Raw genomic sequence first — 6,805 nt, 5'->3', positions numbered from 1 at the left:
ATCTTATAAGACTGTGATGAGAATTAGATTAATATACATTAATGCAGTCATACCTCAGAGATATTGCTGGTTTGGTTTCAGACCACTGCAATAAAGCAAATACTGCAATAAAGCAGGTCACACAAATTTTTTTTTATTTTCCAGTGCATATAAAAGTTGTGTTTACACTATATTGTAGTTTATTAAGTGTACAATGACATTAAGTCTAGAAAAAATGCACAGCCTTAATTTAAAAATACTTCATGGCTGAAAAATGCTAACTATCATCTGAGCCTTCAGTGAATCATAATCTTTTTGTTGTTGGAGGGTCTCACCTTGAAGTTGATGGCTGTTTACTGATAAGGGTGGTGGCTGCTGAAGGTTAGGGTGGCTGTGGCAATTTCTTAAGCTAAGACAACAATGAAGTTTGCCTCATTGATTGACCCTTTCATGAAATATTTCTCTGTAGCATGCAATACTGTTTGATAGCATTTTACCCAGAGTAGAATTTCTTTCAAAATTGGAGTCAGTCCTCTCAAACCCTGCTGCTGCTTTATCAACTAAGCTTATGTAATATTCTAAATCCTTTGTTGTCATTTCAACAATGTTCATAGCATCTTTACCAGGAGTAGATTCCATCTCAAGAAACCAATTTCTTTGCTCATCCATAAGGAGCAACTCCTCATCTGTAAAAGTTTTATCGTGAGATTACAACAATTCAGTCACATCTTCAGGCTGTACTTCTAATTCTAGTTCTTTTGCTGTTTCCACCATTTCTGCAATTACTCCCTCCACTAAAGTCTTATACCCCGCAAAGTCATCCATGCAGGCTGGAATCAACTTCTTCCAAACTCCTGTTAATGTTGATATTTTGACCTCCTCCCATGAATCACAAATGTTCTTAATGGCATCTAGAATAGTGAATCCTTTCCAGAAGGTTTTCAATTTACTTTTCACAGATCCATCAGAGGAATCACTATCTATAGCAGCTATAGCTTTATGAAATGTATTTCTTAAATAATAAGACTTGAAAGTCAAAATTACTCCTTGATTCATGGGCTACAGAATGGATATTGTGTTAGCAGACGTGAAAACAACATTAATCTCCTGGTACATCTCCATCAGAGCTCTTGGGTGACCAGGTGCATCGTCAGTGAGCAGTACTAATATTTTGAAAAGAACCTTTTTTCCTGAGTAGTAGGTCTCAATAGTGGGCTTAAAATAGTCAGTAAATCATGTTGTAAACAGATGTGCTGTCATCCAGGATTTGTTGTTCCATTTATACAGCACAGGCAGAGTAGATTTAGCGTAATTCTTAAGGGCCCTAGGATTTTCAGAATGGTAAATGAGCATTGGCTACAATTTAAAGTTACCAGCTACATTAGCTCCTAACACAGAGTCAGCCTGTCCTTTGAAGCTTTGAAGCCAGTCATTGACTTCTTCTCTCTAGCTATCAAATTTCTAGACGTCATCTTCTTTCAATATAAGGCTGTTTCATCTACAATGAAAACATGTCGTTTAGTGGAGCCACTGTCTTAGTTATCCAGTGCTGCTATAAAAAAAAAAAAAAAAATGCCACAAGTGAATGGCTTTAACAAAGAAAAATTTATTCTCTCATAGTCTAGTAGGCTAAAAAATTCAAATTCAGGGCATTAGCTCCAGGGGAAGGCTTTCTGTCTATGTCAGCTCTGGGGGGAAGTCCTTGTCATCAATCTTCCCATGGTCCAGGAGCTTCTCCATGCAGGAACCCTGGGTCCAAAGGACACACTTTGCTCCTGGCACTGCTTTCTTGGTAGTATGAGGTCCCCAACTCTCTGCTTGCTTCCCTTTCCTTTTATCTCTTGTAAAATAAAAGGTAATGCTCGCCATACGCCAGGGAAACTCCCTTTACATTGGGTCAGGGATGTAACCTGAGTAAGGGTGTTACATCCCACCCTAATCCTATTTAACATAATCCAATCTTGCCTCATTAACCAAGGGCAGAGATTAGGATTTACAACACAGAGGAAAATTATATCAGATAACAAAATGGTGGGCAATACACACAATACTGGTAATCATGGCCTAGCCAAATTGATACATATTTTGGGGGGACACAATGCAATCTTGATAGCCACCTTCATCAATTGTCTTAGCTAGATCTTCTGGATAACTTACTGCAGCTTCTATATCAGCACTTGGTGCTTCGTCTTGCACTTTTACGTTATGGAGACGGCTTCTTCCCTCATGAACCAACCTTGCTAGCTTCAAACTTTGCTTCTGCAGCATCCTCACCTCTCTCGGCCTTCACAGAATTGAAGAGAGTTGGGGCCTTGCTCTGGATTAGGCTTTTGTTTAAGGAAATGTTGTGGCTGGTTTGATCTTCTATTCAGACCACTAAAACTTTCTCCGTAACAGCAATAAGGCCGTTGCGCTTTCTTCTTATTCGTGTGTTCACTGGTGGAGTAAAAAAGGTGGAGTAGCACTTTTAATTTCCTTCAAGATCTTTTCCTCTGCATTCATAACTTGGCTAACTGGTGCAAGAGGCCTAGCTTTTGGCCTATCTCGGCTTTCGACATGCCTTCCTCACTAAACTTAATCATTTCTAGCTTTTGATTTAAAGTGAGAGACATGTGACTCTTCTCTTCAAGTGAACACTTAGAGGTCACTGTAGGGTTATTAATTGCCCTAATTTCAATACTGTTGTGTCTCAGGGAATAGGGAGGCCCAAGGAGAGAGAGAGAGATGAGGGAACGGGCAGTCAGTGGAGCAGTCAGAATACACCCAACATTTATTAAGTTCATCATCTTATATTGGCACAGTTCGTGGCAACCCAAAACAATTACAACAGTAACATCGAAGATCACTGATCACCATAATGGACATAATAATAATGAAAAAGTTTAAAATATTGCAAGAATTACCAAAATGTGATGTAGAGACATGAAGTGAGCATATGCTGTTGGAAAAACTGTACTGATAGATTTTCTCCACACAAGGTTGCCACAAAATTTCAATATGTATAAAACACAATGTCTGCAAAGTGCAATAAAATGAAGCGCGATAAAAACAAGGTATGCCTGTATACGTACAGTGCCTAGAACAGTGCCTGGTGCAAAGGAAACACTAGGTCAGAGTTTGCAAGTTTTGCTTCTATGTAAGAGAAGTTCTGTTTCTCCCTGCTCTCAAGGACTGTATAGATTGTCCAGGCAGAAGAGAGGTATAAAAGTAACATTACCCCCAGACAGGGTGTGGTGAATGCTGGAATAGAGATGCAGACAGCTGCGAGAAGAAAGCAGAAGGAGCTGGAAAAATTGAATATTGACCAAATTGTAAAACTGCAGCCTGTGTTTATTAGGCTGCTGGGGCTTTGCCTAGACCTCCAATCCTTGAAATTTACTCCCGGTAGCCATGACTCCAGAGTGGGAGTTTTACATCTGAGCTTCAGAGATTGCTGGATGTAGTCTTTTGTAAAAAGGAACATTAGCTTAGAAATCTGCCGGAGGACTGGAGGCTTCTTGACCCCCTCTCTAGACTGCAGGGTTTGCCATAAAGCTTGGTGCTTTATTGGGCTTAATTTATAGCTTGATTAGATGCAGCCTTGCCTGGCTTTGTAACTGATGCTTGTATATAACAATTCCTTCCCAACGCAATATAAGCTTCTTGAGGTAGGACAGTGGTATTCCCTCTTTTTGCTTTTTGCTGAAGTTCTCGACTCTCATGGAGTTTTTGAGAACTTCAGGCAAATGTTCCATAGCAACACTTTAGTGTAGCCACAAGGAGACTCTCCCATGGAGAAATAATACAGTGCAAAAACACATGTGTAAGTGGCAAATGGGCTCAAGATGCCACTTAAGGGTAAAGCCCTTGACTTGTTTCCTTTCCTATTCCTAATGCCCAGCACAGTGCCTGGCACAGAGGAAGGAGTTCATAAAGCTTTTTAGGGTAAGTGAATGAGTCAATGAGGAAGGTGGATCAATCAGGATTCTCTAGAGAAACAGAACCAATAGGATCTATATATTAAAGGTTTATTTTAAGGAGTCGGCTCACACAACTGTGGGGGCTAGCAAGTCTGAAGTCTGTAAGACAGGCCAGCAAGCGGGAAGCTCCAACAGGATTTCATGCTGTAGTCTAGAGGCAGGATTTCTTCTTTAAATGAGCAGTGCCTCATTTTGAAGGTGAGTGGATACAGATGCAGAAAATTCCTTGTCTCAGGACAGATACCAGGGCTTGTCCTTGTCAAGATGACAACATGCGTAAAATGTTTCTTTACTAAGAATACTAAACTCCCCCTTTGATGTTAACCAGGTACACTCAGGGGCCTCCTAGTGCCACCTGCCTTCATGCCTTAAGTCCCATTCCTTCAGGACCTGGTGAGGGGACTGGTTTTGGTGACATTCTTGGGTTGTGCATTTTCATTTTGCCCAGGCAGCTCAAGATGAGCAGGATGGTTGGCTGCACAGGTGTGAGAAGAGATGCCAGAACACGAATGCTCTCACCTTCCACCTTCTAAGACCCTCTTCAGGCCTTATGCTGCCGGTGCCCTGGGGTGGGCAGGGGAGTGGACTGGACAGTGAAGATGTCACAGGAGAGAAAAGTCTTGTCTAGAGCAGAGCTGGGGAGAAAGCCAGTTGCTGAGGAGTTGATTGCAACTCATGGTGACCCCAGGTGTGCAGAATAGAACTGTGCCCCATAGGGTTTTCAATGACTGAAGTTTTGGAAGTAGATCTCCAGGCCTTTCTTTGAAGGCACCTCTGGGTGGACTTAAACCTCCAATCTTTCACTTAGAAGCCAAGCGCCAACCACTTGCACCACTCAGGGACTCTAAGCTGGGGAGAAGGGGGAGAAAACCAAGCCTCTCTTGAAATGAGCCAACAACAGTACCCAGACCTGTGTATGGAGATACACATACACTCAAATATATGCATGCATGCACATATGCGCACACACTCACACACACACTGCAAATTGCTACCACGCAGAATCTGAAATAGCTTTTTGCATGACTGCAGGAACGTGTTGCAAAGACTGTCCCTAGGAAAGAGGGACTTGCTGTGTCCCTTTACCACCTGTGACAGTGAGTACAACCACTTGCATGGGGAGGAGATAAAACAAAATGTTGATATGGAACAAACTGGAGATGGCAAAAGAAAGCACAGGTCTCCAGGCTGTAATCAGCAGCAAAAGGAGGGGGGGAGCGGTGGGGAGATAGAGAGAGGGAAAAAAGGAGAGGAGAGAGAGAGGGAGTAAGAAAGAGAGGCAGAGAAAGATTGAGAAAGAGAATGCAGATGTTGGGCATAGGGGAGACTGAGGCTCTGCCTTGCCCCAAAGCCCCAGTGAGAAGGGAGTGGGGGAAAGAGAAGGAAACCATGCCCTTGTTTTCAGTGCCACAGTGCCACCAGAGCCTGCTTTCTTTCCTGCTTGGTCCTCCCTTCTCCACACTTAGGTTATGCTCTATTGATTGCTCTGGCGTTTGCAAAGCCTCCGGCACTTCTCAGAATCCCCAGCCCCGTGGGAGCTCTTGGCTTTGCTCCTCTTCACTCCATCCAGCAAGAGTGTGGTCCCAGCAGCTGCATCTAGTCAAGGAAGGGACCCTGGGCCTCAGTATAACCCTTACTATAGGCCCCCCTTCCTCCACAGAGGCTCACAGTGTAGGATGGCACGGCTCCGCCCACATGACCACTGCAGCTCTCCCGCCCTGCCCCCCCCCACACATTTTCGTGGTTCTTCCACCCCAGCACCACCCCACTTCTCCACCCCAGTGCCAAGATCCAGCACATCCCTCACTTCAGGGATGTCTCTCCTCCCACCTGGGCTCCAGCCACCCTCCACCAACTTCTCCCTCCCCCTGTTCATGCTGGCGGAGGGATCAATCCAGCCAGACACCCACTCTTTAGAACATGCCCCTGGCCCACCCCCCCCAGCTGTCAGGTCAAGGTCAAACCCCTCCGTAATCTGGCCCACCTACCTCTCGTCTCCATCTGCCCTGGCATGGACTCTTTAGTTAGGTGGCCAAACGTCATGTGGTTTCCTTGAGGAGGTTCTCACATTTACATGAGTTACGTCCATCTCAGTACCACCAGAGGTCCAGGGGCCCAGTAGCGTAGTCCTTTCTCCAGGGCATCGAGCTCTTTCCTCTCTAAGCCCGCATTCAATGACTTCTGACTCTGGAAGAGTCCCACAGAAGCCTCCTTATTTTTCTCATTTCCAAAATGAGAAAAACGGAGGTGTAGTCAAAAGGGCACAGGCCTGGGAGTCAGGGATTAGGGTCTTAGAACAAGTGCTGCCACTAACAAGCTGTGCGGCCTTGGGCAAGTCCCTTGGCCTTTCTCTGAAAGGAGGGGACCTTCCCGCCCCAACATTTATGATTCCAAGAGCAGTAGAGCCCCTAGCAATCTAGCTTAGCAAGATCTAATTTTGATATTTGCTGACCTACTTCATTCCTGGGGGAAACCAATTAGCCCTTCTCTCTATTTCTTCTCCCATCTTTAATTTTGGCACTGGGAAAACATTAAATGTTGAGACACTCAACTTCAAGCATCTCTTTCTAAAAGTGCAAAGTGGCATTTTCTTGACAAGTAAGGTCAGTAGGGTCAAAACAGCCAAGCTTTGTGGTGACCCCCACTGAAATGGACAAAGGCAAAGCTTTCAGATGCATGTAACCCCCTGCACTATGCACCAGCCGATCTGCAGCTCTGGGCCGTGCAGTCCATGGTAAGGGACCCTCGTACCATACACCCCCATGCTCTGTCTGGACCATCTCTGGGTAGTTTCTGGGTGTTGTCCAGACTGGGGGTGCCCTTTCAGATGGCTACTGACAAGCACATGTGCTGGAGGAAAACAGAGT

The 6,805-nt window shown here is 44.6% G+C and overlaps 1 pseudogene; it reads right to left on the bottom strand.

The window, feature by feature from the left end:
* Window positions 1-256: 256 nt before the first annotated feature.
* LOC135232696 (tigger transposable element-derived protein 1-like) lies at window positions 257-5,981 on the bottom strand (annotated as a pseudogene).
* Window positions 5,982-6,805: the final 824 nt, after the last annotated feature.

This window comes from Loxodonta africana, chromosome 11 (assembly GCF_030014295.1).
Source record: "Loxodonta africana isolate mLoxAfr1 chromosome 11, mLoxAfr1.hap2, whole genome shotgun sequence".
NCBI classification, from domain to species: Eukaryota; Metazoa; Chordata; class Mammalia; order Proboscidea; family Elephantidae; genus Loxodonta; species Loxodonta africana.
Note: the sequence above shows the minus strand (reverse complement) of the source record. Positions and strands in the feature narration are given on the sequence as shown.